This window comes from Balaenoptera physalus, assembly GCF_965194825.1.
Source record: "Balaenoptera physalus genome assembly, chromosome: 16".
In the NCBI taxonomy this organism is placed as follows: Eukaryota; Metazoa; Chordata; class Mammalia; order Artiodactyla; family Balaenopteridae; genus Balaenoptera; species Balaenoptera physalus.
Window position 1 is genome coordinate 40,056,099 of NC_138898.1, and position 22,206 is coordinate 40,078,304.

Genomic DNA, 22,206 nt, shown 5'->3' on the forward strand with positions numbered 1-22,206 from the left:
TGTCCCAGCTTACCCTTCCCCCTCCCCGTGTCCTCAAGTCCATTCTCTAGTAGGTCTGTGTCTTTATTCCCATCTTGCCCCTAGGTTCTTCATGACCATTTTTTTTTTTTAGATTCCATATATATGTGTCAGCATATGGTATTTGTTTTTCCCTTTCTGATTTACTTTGCTTTGTATGACAGACTCTAGGTCCATCCACCTCACTACAAATAACTCAATTTCATTTCTTTTTATGGCTGAGTAATATTCCATTGTGTATATGTGCCACATCTTCTTTATCCATTCACCTGTTGATGGACAGTTAGGTTGCTTCCATGTCCTGGCTATTGTAAATAGTGCTACAATGAACATTGTGGTACGAGTCTCTTTTTGAATTTTGGTTTTCTCAGGGTATATGCCCAGTAGTGGGATTGCTGGGTCATATGGTAGTTCTATTTTTAGTTTTTTAAGGAACCTCCATACTGTTCTCCATAGTGGCTGCATCAATTTACATTCCCACCAACAGTGCAAGAGGGTTCCCTTTTCTCCACACCCTCTCCAGCATTTATTGTTTGTAGATTTCTTGATGATGGACATTCTGACCAGTGTGAAATAATATCTCATTGTAGTTTTGATTTGCATTTCTCTAATGATTAATGATGTTGAGCCTTCTTTCATATCTTTGTTGGCAATCTGTATATCTTCTTTGGAGAAATGTCTATTTAGGTCTTCTGCCCATTTTTGGATTGGGTTGTTTTTTTTTTGATATTGAGCTGCAGTAGGTGCTTGTAAATTTTGGAGATTAATCCTTTGTCAGTTGCTTCATTTGCAAATATTTTCTCCCATTCTGAGGGTTGTTTTTTGTCTTGTTTATGGTTTCCTTTGCTGTGCAAAAGCTTTTAAGTTTCATTAGATCCCATTTGTTTATTCTTGTTTTTATTTCCATTTCTCTAGGAGGTGAGTCAAAAAGGCTCTTGCTGTGATTTATGTCATAGAGTGTTCTGCCTATTTTTTTCCTCTAAGAGTTTGATAGTGTTTGGCCTTACATTTAGGTCTTTAATCCATTTTGAGTTTATTTTTGTGTATGGTGTTAGGGAGTGTTCTAATTTCATTCTTTTACATGTAGCTGTCCAGTTTTCCCATCACCACTTATTGAAGAGGCTGTCTTTTCTCCACTGTATATTCTTGCCTCCTTTATCAAAGATAAGGTGACCATATGTGCATGGGTTTATCTCTGGGCTTTCTATCCTGTTCCATTCATCTATATTTCTGTTTTTGTGCCAGTACCATACTGTCTTGATGACTATAGCTTTGTAGTATAGTCTGAAGTCAGGGAGCCTGATTCCTCCAGCTCCATTTTTCTTTCTCAAGATTGCTTTGGCTATTCGGGGTCTTTTGTTTTTCCATACAACTTGTGAATTTTTTTGTTCTTGTTCTGTGAAAATGTCAGTGGTAGTTTGATAGGGACAATCCTATATCACTTTAATCCAATTGGGAATTGAGAAGGTTTGAATCTGGATTCAGTCTCTGTGAGGTTTGGGCTACTTCCACTTCATCTTCTTCCTTAGGTGTGGTCTTTGAGGTACCAACCAGAAGACAAGGTGTTTACCAAGGATCTTCTTCCTTGGTGTACAAAGTACTCCCGTTTTTGTCCTCCTAACAATATAAATCTAGCAAAATCTCTGAAAGCTGTAGCTTTTCAGCTTGTCTTCTTCCACTTTCAAAATGAGCAAAAGCCTTGAGGGGAAAAGTGGAAACCACATGCCTGGATCATGTCTCTGGACTGTCCTCTGTTTCATGGATTATGCACCCTCCAAATAACTCTCCAATGCCTTTAAATAGATTTGAAACTAGCTTGTTCAGCTCTTCCTGTTGTTTTCAAGGATGTAGAAATGGGTCAAAAGTACTTAATCCATTTTTGCCTGAAGCTAAATCCGAATCTGATATCTTAATTCAATGTACCTATTCTCTCTCTCACAGTCTTCTCTATTTTAGGAGGTATACTCAATTCCTCAAGCATGAAATGTAGGAATCATCCTTAATTTGTCACTTTCTCATAAGTCTCACGTCCAGTTCATGAGTGTACCCGGCCAATTCTCCTTCCAGTGTGTTCTCTGCCTCCATGGCTACCATCAAGTCCAACTCACCTTTCTCTCTCTTGTCTACTTTATTGAAATAACCTTTATGCCGGTCTCCTTACTACTAGTCTTTCTTCACAAAGAAGCACAAGTTATCTTCCAGTAAATGACCTCCTCCTCTTTAATGTAAATGACCTTAGAGCATCTTGAATTTAGAACAAAATCTACTCTGTAGCACAGCTGCCAAGATCTTCCACAATCTGGCCTCTGACTATTGTCCATTCTCTTCTCACACTCATTTCCTCCTTTAAGCTACATGTCAGCTACAATGGCCTTTTACATTTTCTTAAACAAAATTTCTTAACACATAATTTCTTTCTTTACAATTTCTCAAGCACACAAAGCTGTTCCTCCCCCTTTCCCCATGCACAAACCATCACAGAGTCTTGGTACAAGCTCTTTCCCCTTCACTCTCTGTGAGCTGAGTTCTTTTCATCCTTTGGGTAGTCACTTAAAGATCACATTAGTGAGGTTGCCCACATTATGTGATATAGATATCATGCCATAAAAATGTAAAGGAAAGGTAAATAAAAGTGAGGAAATAAGTAGTCAGGGAAAGATTTGGGGGAATGTAAACTGGAACATAAAATGAACATAAGCATAGCACTGATGTCAAGCTTTGAGAGGGAGCCAGTACGAGCAATAATAGTAAACATGCTTGGAGAGGTAGGGTATATCATGTTATGAAGAAACTTGGGAGGAATGCAGAAGAATTTAAATTTGACATATAGGACAAGCAAAAGAGGAGAAGGGGAAGGGTGATAGGATGAAAGCATAGGTTAAAGAAGATTAGGCTGCCAGTAGTGTGTAGGTGGCCTAGAGGTTAGGAGAAATCAGTAAGGTCAACATAGAGGCTGCTCTTGTAATCCAGGTGTGAGGTGATGAGGGGCTGGATGAGGGTGATAGCAATCAAGATGGAGAGGGTATGGATTTCAAAGACAATTCGGCAGGACTTGTTGACAGATGTTGGATATGAGGAATTAAGACGACAAAGTTGTCAAAGATGTCCCCAAGATTTAGTGCCTGGAAGACTGGAAAGTGGGGAAGTGAGAGGGAGAGATAGTAAATTCATTATATTTATATGTTGATTTAAAGATGAAAACAAATTATTTAAGAGAAGAATTGCCCTAGAAGAAGTGAACAATGAAGTTGTGTCTTCAAAGGAGAGGATAAACCTAGAGGTGTGGTCATAGACACCAGTGTCACAGAAGCAAATAAATGCCTCTCAAGGGCCCCTCTTCCACTCAAAGAATCAGCAGCCAGACAGAGTGAAACCACAGTGTCTGGCCTTAGAGAGCGGGCTGTAAGGCCAAAAAATCTCACAGTGCTCATCTGTTTCTTAACTTCCTTTTTCTGTGAGAAGATAGCAAAGACTTTGCTGACCATGACAGAGATAAGGGGATGTCATATTTGGAATCCTCTTGCCACGGTTTTGTAACATATTAGGCTTATAAAGCCCTATGTGTGTTTTTGCCCCAAGTCCTTTTCTTATTTTTTAAACCCATATGTATTTTGGAGTCAATTTAATCCATATGTTTCTGATTAATTTATGCTGAGCTCATCAAATTGTTGTTTTAAGAAGAAAAGCTTATAAAAAAACAAAGTCATGCTTCACCAGCCACTGATGAAATCAACTCCAGAAGACTGTAGCTTAGTCAGAAAATCAGACAGGCTAGGGGTCCAAAGGGTTCCAAAATTTGGAAACTCATTGTTATGACCCCAGTGAAACCGAGCATGTTCAACACTTGGGGGAAAAAAATCCTAGTTTCTTGTTTTCTTACATGTGCTTGTTTTTGATTTCTGGATGTATTGGTTTGTTCTTTGGATTAACTATGATTGCTTTACTTAGTTGTTCAGCCAGCTTCCAGTTGCTATTCATACAGCCAAGTGGGGTGGAAGCTGGGGAGATGTTATAAAATGATGTCTATTTTCATGGCGGGCAAATGTGATTGTGTTTTTGTCAGTTGAAAGACATCTTTGCAGTACAGGCCATAGAAGTTTAATAGAAAAATCTATATATTTTGTCTACTTGGGTAATATAGGTTGAATTATGTGTACGTCTCTGTCATTGTATTTAAGGTTTAGAAAGAAATGGTTTTAAAATTAATTCATTGTTTGAGATTACTTGTATCTCAGCAAAACCCTAAAAAAAAAAAAAAAACTGAGTGCATTCCAGAGTTAGAGTTTACATAATTTTTCTGATACCAGAACATTTGCATGGAAATCATAAATAAACTTCAACAAAATACAATCTTATCTACTTTATTTGAACATCTGTGTACCATCACTAAAAATTTAAGATTAACTTTGCTTCTTTACATTTCCTTCTCCGTCCTCTTTACAAATGTAATTTCATCTGCTTCCTCCCTCAGTGTTGGTTTTAGCCTTATCTTTCTTCTTATTTTATTCCTCACACACCTTTTGGGTCATCACAGCCACTCCAAGGTTTGACGGTCATCCATGAACTAAAGACATCCAAATTTACATTGAGACTTCAGCTCACTCCCTCATGTTCTAGGCTGATGTATCCAAATGCTTTCATTTAAAGTCCAATGGAGTAAAAGGATAGACACATCCCAAAGAGAACTCAATTTTATTTCTCAATTTCCTCTTTCTTCATCCCCTCCTTGTTCTATAATCTCTATTCTGGTTTATGCAACCAGCATCTACCTTATGACCCACACTGAGAACATAGGTGTCAACCAAGGTTCTTCCCTCCTGTTCACTACCAGCACCTAATCAGGCACAAAACTTCCATTTCTACCTTTTAAATGACTTTTACATTTTTCTCTTTTCTCCATCTCTGCTGCCACTGCTAGGAGGCAAGTGTCTCCCAGTTACTACAATTTTTTCTCATCTTGCTCCTCCCCTATAAAATCTTACTGCTGTCACTGCTGCCACTTCAAAATTAAAAATATGATCTTTTTGCTCAAGTGCTTCAAGTTTTTAATATTCCCTATTTTCTACATGATGAAATCCAGACCATCAAGCATTGTCTCTAAGATACAACATGATCTTCCCCCATTTACCCCTTAAAGCTCATTTGCTTTCACTTTCACCCCCTCAAATCAAATTCAGCCATACTGGATTTCAAGTTCAAGCTCTTTAAACTCACCATTTTCTTATTTAGCTGCATGCTCTTACCCCATAAGGACGCTTTTGCTTGAAATATTCATTCTACACTCTTTGCATGTATCACTCCTATTTGTCCTTTAGGTCTAGGTTTAAATATAACTTCTTCCAAAAAGCACTCTCTTACTTCCCTTATGCCCATATTCTGTAGGAGCCTCTCTTTTTGTGTCATAATATTCAGAATACTTGATTTCATTTTAATTGCTTGTTTAATCATAAGCCCCACAAGAATATAAGCTCTTTGAAAGCAAGTTTCTTGTCATTTTTACTTACCACGGAACCTCCAACTTCTAGCACAGTCAACACCTGGCACATAACATGTTTTCAATAAATATTTGTTGAACAGATGAGTGAAAAGGTTTTCATATCTCTGTACTTGCACACACATGATTTCTTCTGTCTTGAATGCCTTTCTTTGTCTTGTTTGATCAGTCACTTCCTACCTTTGCTTTGACAATTTATTAATATCCCACAGAACTAGTTTCTACAATACACACTCTGGGAAATGCTGATGTAGTACATCTCTCTCCTTTGACAAAAAGGACACTGAAACCTAGAGAAGTAAAGTGACTTAGTGAAGGTCAGACAGCTGTCTGTAAAGAGGGACCAGGATGCAAGTGTATTCCCTAACATGCCATATTTTTCTAGACAATGATAACTCATTTTCATTCGTAAAATAAGAGTCCTGTCGTTTTTCTTAATGACATCAAATCACTTCTTCATTTGCTAATTGCCAACAAGGACACATTTTGTTAGTCCACTTCTGTTTCATCCAATAACAAAAGAAAACTCAGATCAGAAGGGATGAGTACTCGTATACCATTGACAATGGGAGAATGAAAACATTAACAAAAGAATCAAGTGGGCTTCACTCTCTGAGTAAATTTTTCCACAGTAATAAAATGATCAGTGCTACACATCATCAGAATCTGGAGTCTCTCCTTGGGAATTTGGTGTTTATTTTAACCAACACTTTTTAAAAAATATGTTGCTCCTCCCTAAAGATGTAAAATTTCACCATTTATTAAGTCTTCTTGGCTTAGTTGAGGATTGTAGCATTCACATTCTCACATGCAAAATATTTCCTAATCACAGCAAACGTTTCACATCTGCTCTGGGTAACTGGCCAAAAACCAAGAAATACAGGCATTCTTAGAGGAGCTTTGTTGATCCCCAGCCAGTCTCCTTGACATTGGAGAAGAACTACAGTGAAAGGGACTCCTCCTCCCCCCACCCTCTTTCTTCTCCCCAAGTACTTCTTCTTTTGGTTACTTGATGACACCGTCTGCATGGAAAGCACAGTCCTCTATGCTAATATCCAGGAACTGCGCCAGAGTTCCAGTTGTGTTTTTAGTTCTGTCTACTCTTTCTACACCCATTGGAAAGCCAAGAACAGATCTGTGTCACTTCCAACTCCTTTTTGGCTACCCTGGTCTCACTTTTACCACATGGAAATTCTCTACCCATTCTAATCAAACTTAACTCAAACACTTAATAAACACTCAAAGTGGTGATTTACAAAGCTCTAACTAATAGCATATTCATTTTCTTGTTCTGCTCTTATTTCTTGGTAGTATATTCTATAGTAGTGTCAACTTCCTAGTTTCATTCTATTATGTTTTTGGCTAACCTATCAGAGCAAATGAGAAGAGATTCTTGTCTGTCTCCAGAGGGAAGAGGAATGGAGTTGTCCCCCAAATTATTCACATTGGAAATGATTTTGTGTGCTTTCATTTTGATCTAACTTCTTCTCTTTATTGGAAGCTGAAGTTCATAGTGGATGTCATAGTTTGTGGGCCATTTTCATTACTATCACCTGGTTTCCAAGCATAACTGTAAGCAGCAATATGAGAACATTGCTCACAAAGTCTTAGATGGAGGTGAAGCACCGAGCAGAAGGGAAGCGTTTAATACAGAACATATTTGGTAGCAAGTGACAGAAAACCTAACATAGATTGGCTGAAAACCTAACTCAGAATGAAGCCAAAAAGAAGATGCACTGGTTTAGAACTGAAAAGATCAGAGGCAGGTTGGCTTCAGGCATGACTGGTCTAAGGACCGACAAGGCCATCAGTATTATGTCTCCCATGATGACTTCTGTTTTCTTCTGCATTGGCTCCATTCTCCAACACACTCTCCCTCCAGGGTGGCAAGTTGGCTTCCAGCACCTCCATGTGTACATTTCGTCACTTCAGTTACCTCAGTAGAAAAGAAAGTTCTTCTTACAGGATTTTTTTTCAGCAAAAGTGGTGAAAGGAACTTTGACTGCACTGATTTGAGTCACATGGTTTTCCTGAACCAATAATAGTGGCTGTGTGTGGAAGATGCTGATTGGCTGGACCTAGGTCATATGCCTTCTCCAAGTCACATGGAATAAGAATAAGGTTGAGATGGTTTCACACAGGATTATCAGATTCTTGTTACCATAATAAAGGGGGAAATGTGTACTTGGCAGAATAAGATAACTCATTTCCACTAAGGTATCATACAAGGCTCTACTGAGACATATGCCCACATTGTTTGAAAAAATGAGCAAGCCCTAGAGGAAAAAAAATGAATAAAAATATCCTGAGAGAAAGACTTGAAATCCTTTCATATAACTGTTGTCGTTGAAGACAAATCTGATCACTTAATGATGATACAATTGCAAACCCAGAGACCCTTGGAGGAGACACCAGAAGTTGATCACTGCTTGGCAGTGAGATTACTGTATTTACAGGTGGGTTTTAGGGGAGTGGAGTCATGTCTGTGGACAGAGATATAGTCTGGCATCACCTGTGAGAACAAAGCAGAATAATGACTGGCCTATTTCAAAGGAAAAACACCTTTATTTCCTCTATTTATTTTTAGTTGTGCAAAAGGCACACCTGGGGATTTCCAAGGGGATATGGTGAGAGCCAAGTGACTATTAATGTGTTTCCTGAGACTATGTGCCTGCCTCTGCCTAGGTCATCAGGAAATCGCATCCTCTTTCCCCCCATTAGGGAGGACAGGGTTGGGGGAGGGGCAGGGTCTAGTAGTGGGATACCTTCAGAGTGTGTTTCACCTCTTCTCCACCCTCTAGTCTTTGTGTAAGAGGGCAATGTGGATAAAATGGATTGAAAGTAAAACATTGAGGGGCCCTGGGAAGGCACTATCCAGCATAAGTGTGGGAGTGTCTTTGGAGGTCATGCTGGTTGGGTCTACAGTGGCTGCTGCCCAACTCTGGGCTCATGTGAGGAACTAACACCATGTCTGTGAATCTTGGGAACTTTAGCCACAGCTGGAAATGCAGCCTTTTCTCCACTCCCTTCTTCCCTCCCAGACTCCCTGCTCCTGGAACTTTGGGCATTTTTTTTGCCGTCTTTGGACTGAAGGGCAAACTCACTCCCAGGCAGCTAGAAGACATTTTTTTCCTTGAGTAGTAACTGTGTTGGACATGACTAAATTTTTTCAAATCTGTAATGGAAGAAAAGTCCCCAAATGCTCTCGAGGCTGTGAAGGGAAGGAGGGAAGCATGAGCCCACATGTGTTAAAATGGCATCTGTCATTATCATGGGAGACTTTCGTTGTAGAGAGGAGCCCTGCACATAGACAGCATTTCACCCCAGAGGCTGCGTGACGAGGTGGTTCACTGTGTCCTTGGATGGAATGAGGAACCACTGGGTCTCTGCCAACATACCTTCGCCTTTCCTCTGTTCCTTCCTTTGGCTGAGCCCAGGCTTGTCCCTAACTGCTTCCTTTGTTCCATTTCTTCTCTCTCATCTTCCCTCGGGCCTCTGTGTCTGGAACAAGCTCTCCCTTGCAGTCTGCCAATCCAGCAGGCTCCTTTGCAGAACTGCTCTCAATGTTTTATCTTTGAAGACACTGAGCTGCATCACTCCACTAAGGTCAGGGATGAGGGGAAAAAAGGAAGTTCAGAGAAAGCTTCAAATTAGGAGACAATGCAAATAATTGTCTTAAGCTTTGGAGCCACTCACTTCCATACTATTTTACTCTGTTATTTAAGTAAGTTGTTTCTTTAAACTAATAACAAAATTGTTGTTGTAGATTGGAATCTAGAAAGGTTGCATAACATCATCTTTTTTTTATGTTTTAAAAAGACACCAGAGTCTGAGTCCCCAAACTCCTGGCCTGCCATTTCACATTCTATCTTCCCTATCTGGAGTATAAACGACAACTCTCATATGCTCCCTGGAACAGAATACGCCTGTTACCTGTCCATCCTGCTTTCACTGGCTCCTGGTTCTACTTAGGATCCTTTTATTCATGGGCCAACCACCCAACCTGTCCTTGCTTATTTGAGGTGAACAAAATGATTCCTAACTGATCCAGCAAATAGCGAAAATTGCTTACATATATGCTTTCTATAGGGGCATCAGTATTGCCTTTCAGTGTTTGCTCATTTTGTCATTCATTTCCTGGACTGGCAATTAAGGATTTTATTCTTATTTTCATTCTACTTGGTCCTCATGGCAGGAAACGGTATTCAATAACACTGTGAGGGCTTTTAGAACTTTCATTTAGAAATTTGTTTCTTTTTTCTTATGTAGTGGATGAGTAATTTGTGCTCAGCTTTAAGTAAACATATTATTTTGTATAACCCTCTAACTTGCTCTATCTAGAGATATAGGGAGAGATGTGAGTCATGACATGTGAAAGAAACACTTTACACGTGCTATTTAAAATTCACAGGCTGGTGGAAAAAATCACTGAAACTTTGCAAAATTCACTGTGTTTTCCCCTAGGTCAAAACACAATTATGTGCTTCCTGAGGTTTCAAATTTGAAAGTATATGGAACTTCATGGTTTATCTAACACTTGGAAACAAGCAAATGATTATAAAGCCAGATTGAAAGCTTAGTTTTACAGGTAAACACATGGAAATGAATCTCATGCTCTTAGCAATATTTATGCGCCTACATGGAATCCATGGGGCAATCCCACCAGAACTGAAATAATTAAATCCTTTGCTTGTGTTATTTCACAGCTTTTTCTAGGCTTTTCCAAGAATAAAAACTGACAAAATTATTAACAGATCAAGATGGTGATTTGAGGAGACCTGGGGGTAGATGTGTTTTAAAGATAGAGACAAATTATGTAATGTGGATTGACTGGATGTAAAAGAAAGGGTACCTACACCTCAACATGAAATGGCAGTTATCAGGAATAGTTCATTCCTTGCTTCACTGATGGTGGACAAAATTTAAGAGTTATTTGTGAAATGCAGCAAATGAAAACCTAAGCTACATAGCAAGCGGTAAATAAATATTCCATGGGGCAGAGATTATTCATAATGAAATATATAGTAGAAACACTATGGTTTGACTCATTTAAAGCTTGTCTGGACAAAGAGGGATGAGGAATAACATAAGGAACACTATTTCTGTGGTGATAAGTAAAGAGCTATGTGGTTTTATGTTGTCCATAATTAAGTGTTTGGGAAACAAGGCAAAAAAAAAAAAGGATCACTAATTCAAACACTTGGAGAATGGATTAACTCTTGGGAGGTTGATGTAATGGAAACAGATACACCCATCAGCCCTTGTGTGGAAGTGGAACAATGCCAAGAATGACTTGAGCATCATGGGAGTTGTCCCTGCTCCCCTAAATAAGGTTGTCCTTTCAGCTATCCCATTTCTAGAGGTATATCCAAAGAAAATGAAACTGTTATCTCAAAGAGATATCTATGCTCCCATGTTCATTGCAACATTACTCACAATAGTCAAGGTATGGAAACGAAATGATGTTTAGCTATAGAAGATGTGAGGTATGCACACACACTCACACACACACACATAAACACACAATGGACTACTATTCAGCCTTAAAAAAGAAGGAAATCCTGTTATTTGTGACAACATGGATGAACCTGAAGGGCATTATGCTAAGTTACATAAGTCAGACACAGAAAGGCAAATACTGTATGATCTCACTTATATGTGGAATCTATAAAGCAGAGCTCAGAGAAACAGAGTAGAGTGGTGGTTACCAGGGGCTGGGAGAGTGGGGGAAACAGGGCGAGGTTGGTAAAGGGTATAAATTTTCATCTCTAAGATGAATAAGGTCTGAGGATCTAATGGAAAACATTGTGACTATAGTTGATAACACTGTATTATATAATTGAAATCTGCTAAGAGAATAGAATTGGAATGTTCTCACCAAAGGGGGAAAAAAAGGGTAACTATGTGAAATGAAGTTAATTAACTAGATGGGGGAACCCTTTTACAATGAATACATATATTAAATCATCATGTTGTGCCACCGTGGATATATCTGTTAATCTTTCTGTGCCTTAATTTTCTATCTTTATTTTACCTTCCTGGCAAAGTTGCTGGGAGGCTTAATGGTGCAGCTTTAACTACCTTACAATTTTATTTGTCAATTATACCTCAATGAAGTTGGGGAAAAAATTCTCTTTATCTTCACATAAGGCAGTTGGATCTGGGAGGAAAGAAGGCAGGCATTAATTTGTGTGTCAGAAAAGCATTTTGATTCAAAGAAGAAGAAGGAGAAGGAGAAGAAGAAGAAGAAGAGGGAGAAGGAGAAGGAGAAGAAGAAGAAGAAGAAGAAGAAGAAGAAGAAGAAGAAGAAGAAGAAGAAGAAGAAGAAGAAAAAGAAGAAGAAGAAGAAGAAGAAGAAGAAGAAGAAGAAGAAGGAAGAAGAAGAAGAAGAAGAAGAAGAAGAAGAAGAAGAAGAGGAAGAAGAAGAAAAAGAGGAAGAAGAAGAAGAAGAAGAAGGGGGAGGGGAAGGGGAGGGGAGAGGGAGGGGAGGGGGAGGAGGAGAACAGGAAGGAGAGGAAAAAGAGGGAGAAGGAGAAGGAGAAGAAGAAGAAGAGGAAAGAAGAAGGAAGAGGAGTAGGAGAAGGAGAAGAAGGGAGAGGGGAAGGGGAAGAGGAAGAAGGAGAAAGAAATGAAAGAAAGAAAGAGAGAAAGGAAGGGAAAGAAAAAAAGAGCAACTGGTTATTATTATTTTATCTTTTAATGCTCGTGCTTTCATCTTCAGAACTCTTATTTTGATTTTGATTTGATTTGTTCCTTCTCATCAGGACTGCAGCTCTATAAACAGTAACAGGTATGGGGAACAAGAATATTAGAAAAATATCCCTTCAGGTTTCTCTGAAAATTATGTTACTTTGTTTATGTAAGTAAATAAATGAGTGAATGAATAAATGTCAAATTTCCAAGGGAAAGGTACACTACATTCATTCCTGCTTTCTCTGACAATACTCAGTTTTCCCAGAGGAAAATTAGAGACTCTCATTACAGAAACCCTACATCCGGGCTCCAGCTCCCATATTGTCAGAGTTAAGTTTATTCCCTTAGCAACAATGTGTCAGCCTAGAGCTGGCAACCTTATCTTTGTCCTTCTGTTGCCATGAAAACCACATTGGAGTTGACTTTAGCAGTCCTCGCCCAGTGAGCAGCAGTGCCAGTGAGGGTCTAGGGTGGAAAAATTACCTCTCTCCTCAACTGATGCAAGTGAGATCTGAACTAAGGGTTAGAAAAACATTCTTAAGACATTTTAGTAATTATAATTTAGTTCAAATGTACAGGTAGACATGTTTCTTGGATTGCTGGGGGATACCAAGGTGCTTCCAAACACATCATTTTAAAGAGATATAAAACACCTTCAAGGTATTTCTCTTCTTCCTGAAATGGGGTCCTCACTAATGCTCTTAAAAACAACCTCATATTCCTCTTTGCCTACTGATTGCATTGTCTGCTCAATTTGACCTGGATGTATCCCTGTAATCCTAAAGGCATCTTCTCGTTATAGGTGATAACGCATGGCTCTCCTCTAGTGCGCAAAGGTTGCGTTTCAGTGAGGAGATACTCCATCCCCTGGCTTCCCATTTAAGTTGTGCCCAGTATCTTGGGAAGTGATAAAGAGTAGGGACCATGAAGTTGGACTGGCTAGTTCAAATCCCAGTCCCACCACTTCCCTGCTGTGCCACCATGGATATATCTGTTAATCTTCCTGTGCCTTAACTTTCTATCTGTAAAATAAAGAAAATAGCTTTATTTTACCTTCTTGGCAATGAAAGTTTCTAATTTTCCTCTGGGAAATTTGAGTATTGTCATAGAAAGCTGGAATGAATGTAGTGTACCTTTCCCTTGGAAATTTGACATTCAATCATTCATTCATTAATTCATGTATTTATATAAACAAAGTTTCTGGGAGGCTTCATGGTGTAGCCCAACTATGTCTATGAACTCTAGTTGTGGAAGCCCAGTATGCATGGAGTGTGTCTAGGATATTCCAAGAACAAAGGCAGGGAAACACTCCTTAGCCATTTTTCTGAAATACATCTTCCATTGTCCCGGTCATTCCTGTAGCCTGTTCCATACTGGCCTCCTAGATAAAGCCAAGTGGTTCTGCTGACTGTTCATGGATATTAGTCATCCAATTGAACTACAGAGCTCACAAGTGCTGGTGAAGGCTCACTGTTGTCATAGGTATTATCCTTATTGATGGACAGAAGGTTCCAGCAGTTTCAAATATCCTAATCCTTTTCTAACACTTATTTAAAATTAGATCCAGAATGAAGAAGCAAAGGAGCAACAGATGCTTCAATTGCACATAATTATTTTTATTTAAAAAGCATGGAATATAGATGTCCTAATAACAAAGCATTCATCTGTTTCTAGAATATGCCAGGGCACGTCTTGTAAGTATAATCTACCTGCACCAGTAATTATAAACAGTGGGAGCTTTTGAGCAAGTATCTACCAAAATGACTATTATTGTTGTAACAATGCCTCTGCTAACTTTAAATGGCTTTGAAAAATTTATTCACTGTCTTTCTTTCCATTAACTTATTAACTAGGGCCCTTTAGCTCATGAATCATATCACTTATATTTGGAACTAGAAGAAAGTCATGCTATTTAAAATATAATTTATATCAAACAATGTAAAATAATTACTGTTCAAAAAATAACATAAATAGCATTTTCCAATACACTGGGTTCAGAAGGCTATCGAGCTTCTTTGCAAGTGTTTATAACCTCATAATAATCTATTGCCATCTATCAGGTACGTTTTCTAGATAGCATATCCTAAAATCCTAAAATATCATTGGAAGCAAACTTGGAAATCATTTAGTCTTACCTCCCTTTGATGATTAAATTTCAAACCAGATACTTTTTTAGTTGACTGACTGACATGCTTTCTGCTCTTCTTTAAAAATAAACAGTTTTTTTTCAAGTTCCTTTAAATCATCTTCTTCCCATATTTACTAAAAGCAGGCATGAAGTCAAAGGTCACTGTTCTGGGCAGATGCCTGTGGATATCAGATTCCTAGGAACACCAAGCTACAGCTTTGGGGCTCAGATTCCTTGAGAGCAACCACATTTATTTCCGATTTCTTCAGGTCCTTGAGCTCAAACAAAAATCTTGTAGTGAAGGCCTTTCTCTTTTGCGTGTAGTCATCTTGAGTAATCCTTGTTATAGCAGGCCATTTCCATGCTTTCTTTTCTTCCAACCTTACTTACCCTGTCTTGTGGTTTAGAAATATTCTACATGACATAGTGATTCTTGTCATATTCTTTGGAGGGCTGGTAGATCTCTACAGAATTTGGGGAATTGGGCAGAGCAGATATTTCAAAGGCAAATAGCCTTTGAATATCACTTCTTCCAGGTGCAAAGGTGTCCCTTTAATCAGATGGTGGTGGGTACCTGAGAAGTCACTGCCCTTGCTTCTGTTAAACCAGACCTTGGACTCAAAAATCCTTCCAACCTGGCTTTGAAACTGAGTTTCTTCATTTCCTAGATGCCTGATCTTAGACAGATGGTTTTACCCTTTTGACTCTGTTTTCCCCTCTGGGAAATAGGGACCAGGGTGCCAGGTTCAATGGTTTTTGTGAGATTCCCCTGAGGTGATATAAAATATTCCGGGCTGTTGCTGAGTCTGGCACATAGGAGGCATTCCACATCCTCAATGCCTTGGGAGTGGGATCATTTTAGAAGTCTTAAGAAATTAAAACTTCTTAATTTAAGAAGTTAAGAAATTAAGACTTCTTAAATGAATCCTATGATATTTGGCCTTGCTTGGGACACCAAATGAAAAACAGACCAGCCTCCTTCTCACCCTATGGGTGGGCTATCACTCCTCTGTATTCTGATTCTTTGTCATAGGAAAAGGGCATCTTGAATGTGGTGGGAAAGGAAAGCCCACACAGCAGAAAGGCAGAGACCACAAGATCCTCTTTATTACGTGGCATGTTTCTGTACCGCAGATGTACACACAGATGTGGTCATCAACAGAGATAACTAGTTTACAAGCCCTCCCTGGAAACTCCTCACAGTTCTTAGCAGAAAAGTGATTCTCAGCCAAGCTCTGCACTGAAGCTCAGCCTGTGATGAAAGCATTTCCAACTGTTCCACATTGCAAACAATCAGAGAGGAGAAATGGCCTGCAGTGCCTTTCCAGCCAAGAAGCGAGACCAGGGATCACCTAAGAGGCTAAAAGCCGATTAAAACAAGTATGTACCGTGGCCTCTACTTTCTGTGTTTGTCTGTCTGCCTGTCTTTCCCTCTTCCTTCTCTTCTTCTCTCCCTTCCCTCCTCCCTTCCTCTCCCCTATGATTTTCCTCCCTTCTTTCATTCCTTTCTTTTTATTTCATTTCTTTTCCTTCTCCCTTCTTCACCTCCTTTTTTCCTAATGGAAAAATATCACTCTATGTCAGGGAAACGCTGGGCAACATCTGTTCACTGTTTGACATGTTAATGTGGGGAGGGCACATTCATTCAAATTGTGAACCCTGTAACTACTTTATTAATTTTATTGGTGATCTGTGATGAAGTTGTTACCACAAATGTCTAAGGCAGCCATTTAGCATATGAAATATAGACTATGTTTAGAAAACAGAAAAAAAACCTGGGCTCAGCCCTGGTCTCTAGTGATCTCAATGATGACTACCCTATTTGGCTTTCCAAATAGGGTAGTCCTGAGAAGTCAATGAAATAAATACGTGAAAACCATGTATCTGTAATAGATCAAGAACTATAGCTTAATTTAGGTCCTCTTCTTTAGAAGCAGAGACTAAGAAAGAGATTCAGATGCATGTGATTTGTTGGAGTGGGGCTCTCAGGAGAAGGGGTTGGGGTGAAGGAAGCAGGTACGGTCAGGGAGGGAGCCATGCTGGCATGTGGTCTCTGCTGGACTCTGGCTTTAGCCTGATCTAATAGAGGCTCTGGAGTGTGAATGACACCGTGCATCTGTTCCTCCCTTGAGGTGACGGGCTGGCATTTTGCATTCTTCATGTCAACCAGTCATTGGCAATGGGTATGGGAGGTGACCTCCTGGGCAAATGGCTGCCATTTTGCCAAGGGAAATTCTCTGGAAAAGGGGGCAATTGAGATATTAGTTATGATAGAAGAATAATTAGAATGAAATCCATTTCAGTTTCTCCAAACAATGGGTCTACACAGAATTTTATTATTTAAATATTTTGGCTAAAGCTTTTGGGGGCACTTAACTGACATGTTTAAACATCCCACCTTAGTGGGATCATACATGGGCAGGATGAGGATTCACAGAAGACATTGTTCTGGTTTAGTTTTTAATGTGTAAGTCTCAGCCATGTCAACGTGTAAAAGGAGAAGCCAAAGAACAATGACAACAGCAATCAAAGCCTTAATTCAAACTTCGCCCATGGCTATTTCATCAGCTCTACTGGTTTTTGCAGACCCAGGAGTTAATTCTTCTCATCAGCGCTCTTCCCTAGGGTTGTCTTGACAGCATTTCTATCTGTATATTGTTACCTTTGCTCACATAAAATCCTAGTTTTCTTTAACTGGAAGCACATTAAAGTTTGAGAAGCATTTATGTGAGCACCCTCATTCTCTTTCCCATTAAATGTTAGTTTCTTCTGTTCCTCAAAATGGTGAATCAACCTTTTTCCACTTTCTAATAGAATGTATAAGATTGTATGTATTCTCCTCTTAACAAAACAGGTACCTATAATGTAGCTTTTCTATTTATCACTCTTCCCTTCAAATTCTATTAAACAGGAAAAATATAAATTAACCTTCTTATACACAAAAAATAATATCACATATTGTTTATTTTTCATATTTTACAATCTGTACATCGCTAAGGGAGAGGTAGGAGATTAGTCTTATAAAAAATAAAATTGAACCTATGGTTAATTAATACCTAATGTTAGCATAAGTGTATCATCCCAATAATTTCAGATGTACCTCCTTCCTATATAAAATAATTCATTTCCTTTGTCTTATTAAAATGTTGTCCAAAAGACTGTTCTGATTTGGCTTGCTGCATAGTACAATTTATAGAATAAATAAATTACATTGTCCTGTGATTCAGAATTCTACCATGGCAAAATAGCCATTGTCTTCTGTACATTGGGCAATAGCAATGCTTTATTTTTTTTTTTTCCTTTGGTTCCAGAACAATCAGAGGCACTCCTTAACTATCTCTGGCTTATTCTCCCTACATAAGTGGAATGAGTTAATGACAAAGTAATGTTTAAAAAATTAAAATGATGACAAAGGCTAGAGCCAAGAGTATGCAATGGCTAAGGCTTTGTTTCTGTGGCTTGAGGGGGCGGGAGGCACCACCCTCTGAGGTGTCCGTGTGGGTCACCCAACGGACTTGCCAAGGACTAGGAGGGAAAAATAAGTTGGACAACTCTTCTCTTGGGACAAGACCCAGAGTTCCATTATTTGTAGTGATAAAAATATGGGTGGGGATTAGGCTATGTAATTGAAAGGAAAAGGAAGAAAAAAGAATGGATTGGTGTGGAACAGAAGTAGAGAAGAGGGTGTTTTAAATGTGATGACTCTTTGGCTTCCACTCCAGTTCATATTTCTTATCTTTATAAAGATCCAAGATCCACTTTTCTATTGGATAGTCCTACAAAATGCCTGCATACTAATAGAAAACTGAAATGTTTGAATAATGCCTACACTTTTCTTCTTTGGCACAAAATATATTCGTATAAACAAAACTGTCACAAGCCATCTCAATGTCTGATTTGGCCTTAAAAACGAACTATTTTTTTTTCTTTTTTGAGTGTTATGCCGAGATATTGAAGGAAAATATAAGTTCCTATGTCAGATCACAGGTCAATCTAGTTTTGGTTCTTTCCTCCAGCATTATAAACTATGTCATGCTAAAAATGTAGCCATTATATAGCTATGAAAACTGACCCCAGAGCAGTGAAGTTCATACTACTGGCACTCAGTGGGGTAGATCTTTGATCCTGGGCAATGCTAATAGAGAAACTATACTCATGGACATTGCTGCAAGCATTATAATAGGCCCCTAGCTTCCACCAGGCCTATCTTGCCCCCTCCAATCTTTTCTTCACCCTAAAGCGATCATGATCTATCAACAATGTGGATCTAGTTGTTTATCAACCCTGCTGCTGAAAATCCTTAGATATTGTCATAACTGTATGCTACAGATGTTAAAGTCCTAACCCCCAGTACCTGAAAATGTGATCTTGTTTGGAAATAAGATCATTGCAGATGTAATTTGTTAAGATGAGATCATAAAGGTGGATCCTACTCTAATATGACTGGTATTTTTATAAAAAGGAGAAATTTGGACACAGATATACATATATAGTAAGAACACCATATGAATACGAAGATAGCCTCTATAAGCCAAGGAGAGAGGCCTAGAACAGATCCTTCTCTTACGGCCCTTAGAAGGAACAGAACTTGCTGACACCTTGATTTCAGACTTCTAGCCTCCAGAACTGTGAGACAATAAATTTCTGTTGTTTAAGCCACCCCGTTTGTGTACTTTGTTTTAGCAGCCCCAGCAAACTAATACATATATGTTTCTATTATTCTTAGGATGATGTTCAATATCCTATAAATGGAAGGCGAGGAGTAGCATATAAAACCAAAGAGCAAATGTAACTCAAGCTTGGCACAGTTAAACTTTTTGAATTGTCAGTAGGCTTAGTAAAAATTCATTGAGTAATTAGCATTGTTCAAGGTGCTGGATATTTGGCTGTAAATTAAACTGTCACAGTACCTATTCTTAGGGAGCTTACACTGATGAAGGCAATTAATTCCACAAATAATTAATTATAATTATAATATGAGTCAAGGGTTTCAGTGGAATGTCCTAAAGAATGGAATAATGGGGGAACCGACCCTTTTCCTAGAGGAATCAGGAAAAACAGGAAAGGCTTCTTTGAGGCAGTCATGGTTAAGCTTATATCTGAAGGATGTGTAGACATTAGTTAATGGAAAGAGATGCTGGGAGAAATGGCTTCAAGGTCAAGGCGGGTAGCAGTTATGAAGATCCCCAGGCCAGAGGCAGTATGGCACTTTCCAAATCAAAAAGAGGTAAGCACTGGTGGAACAGGAAAGCCTAGGTAGAAAGTAGTGCTGGATGGCACAGGAGCAGCAGACAAGAGTCAGATCCAAGGGCAGTAAAACAGAGCTGTATTGTTAAACACTCCCTCAGGCTGCAGTGTGAAGAAAAGGTCCGAGGAAGGCATGTGCTAGGCTATGGTAAGAGGTAAGGATGGATCAGGAAATGATCCACAGGAGTGGAAGGATTTAAGAAATAATCCATTGATGTAAAGAAGATACGGTACATATATACAATGGAATATTACTCAACCATAAAAAAGAATGAGATAATGTCATTTGCAGCAACATGGATGCAACTAGAGATTATCCTACTAAGTGAACTAAGAAAGAGAAAGACAAATATATGATATCACTTATATGTGGAATCTAAAATATGACACAAATGAATTTATCTACCAAACAGAGACATTCACAGACATAGAGAACAGACTTGTGGTTGCCAAAGGTGAGGGGGATAGAGGGATGGGATTGGGAGTTTGGGATTGACAGATGCAAACTAGTATACATAGGATGGATAAACAACAAGGTCCTACTGTATAGCACAGGGAACTATATTCAATATTCTGTGATAAACCATAATGGAAAAGAATATGAAAAAGAATGTATATATGTATAACTGAATCATTTTGCTGTATAGCAGAAGTTAACACAACATTGTAAATCAACTATACTTTAATAAAATAAATTTAAAAAGAGAAATAATCCATTGATGGAATCCAGTGGATGAGGTCTAATAATGAAATGCATGCTGTGGAGGTAGGAAACAGGGAAACATGTGTCATGGCTGCTGGTTTTCCAGTTTGTCTAACTGAGTGGAAGGTGGTATTATTCACTGAGTTAAGAAATATTAGAAATTTCATGTAATGTCTGGAACATTTATAATAACATATTTCCATACAATACATATAAGAAATATTAGATGAGGGCCATTTTTTTTCTTCCAGGGGAAGCAAGAGACAGAAGATGGCTTTTGTGCCTAATCTTTGCGTTTGAAGCAATTGTCGGATGTCCGATGTTGCATGGGCCATCAGCCTCATTGGTCAGGAGGTCTGAGCCACCAGAGATATAAATTTGTAAGTCAATTTTTTAGGCGGTAACTGAAACCATAGGAGCAGATGCGCTCACCCAGCAAGCCAGGGTAGGAGGAGAAGAGGAAAGTCCTTAGCACAATTGAGCAACCTGGCACTTCCAGTTTGGGTAGAGGAAGATGAGTCATCAAGGATGTTAAGAATGGCAGGAGAGAAAGGAGAATGTCCAGAAGGTTGGAATGTCACGTAACTTCAAAAAGGAAGCAGTGGCTGTGAGTCTTTAAACTATGAACCAATACATCAAGCAGTGCAATTGCTGGAAAAAGTCTAAGCGTTTTAGCCACATTAGTGCTTAGCAAGAGCTCTTGCAGGGGTCGAATACAGAGGGTGGAGGAGATGTTGTGCGTGTCTTGTCCAGATCCCTTTGGCAGTCACTTCTGTATCCCAAAGGCTGCTTTTCTTGAGGTATGTGTGTATATATATACGTATCTATGTATTTAGGCTGGAGAGCACCCTTAACCTAAGCACAGAGCAAACCAAAATGATAGCGTTAATGTCCCCAGGAACAGCCCTCCAACATGACAGACAGGGATTTGATAACTGAATATCCCAGTCCCTTGCCCTTCAGTTGTAATAACTCTAAAGAATATTCTACACTGTCTCTCTGAGCACTGGTTGCCCACAATGGTAACTGGTTTGATAATATCCTCTTCGTGAACTTTCTGCCCTTTCCTGGCATAGTCTTCTACTCTCTACTGCTGTTTCTGGGATCACATCCTAGAATCTCCCTCTCAGAGGCTGGGGCACAGAGAACACATAGTGGCAGAGGAGATGGACCTGTAAATGAAACTTAACAAGCTAGCTCAAGAGGGGGTAGCAGGAGGAGAAACAGAGTCACGGATGCTTTATTATAATTGTGAAAGAATCCTGAGCTTGTCTGAATGTTAGTGGAAAGGATATAGGAGAGAGAAGGTTTAGAGGAATCTATGACAAATACTTTTTTCCCCTCATGCTGTTGGTTAAAATACGAAAGAAGAAAAGAAAAGAAGAAAACGAAAGGAAAGAAAAACACGATATGGTTTGCATCATAAAACTTAGGAGTCCTCTTTGTAGGTGTGACCGAGGCACAAAATTTCCTCTTCAAAAGAATAAAACCAGCTCTGATGTTCATGGATTTTTGTGTGTTTAGGAATTCCCAGCATCTCTAGAATCCACTGTAACCACCCGTGACACATTTTTCACTCCAGATGTGAGCACTAAAGACTCAGTTGTCAGTTGAATACTCTTGTACTATTTCCTCAGCCATTATTTTAAGGAATGCATTTGAATAAAATGCACTTTTGGCACCATTTTTAAGAATGGATGATGATTTATGCTTTTCTTGCAGGGACAAGATGGCTCTGGGCATGAGTCATGGCTGTACGCTGGGAAGATTCCGATGGGAACCTTGCTCTTGCTGGTTGAGCCATACCTTACATGGACTTGAGGCCGTGCGTGGCTTTTATTAACATGTACATTTTGCTTGTTAAGGCTCGAGCTTCATCTTTTCCCTCCCAACTCGAGCCCTGTTTTTATTTCACATACACCT

General features: G+C 39.1%; 1 long non-coding RNA gene across 1 annotated transcript in view; it reads left to right on the forward strand.

Moving 5' to 3' along the window:
* The first annotated feature begins 12,048 nt into the window (after positions 1 to 12,048).
* Positions 12,049 to 22,206, forward strand: part of LOC309644504 — a 30,507-nt gene continuing 20,349 nt past the window's right edge. The window contains exons 1-3 of the long non-coding RNA XR_014254459.1: positions 12,049 to 15,713; positions 20,535 to 20,663; positions 22,006 to 22,108. This is a non-coding gene — a long non-coding RNA (uncharacterized lncRNA). The remainder of the gene's footprint in view (positions 15,714 to 20,534; positions 20,664 to 22,005; positions 22,109 to 22,206) is intronic.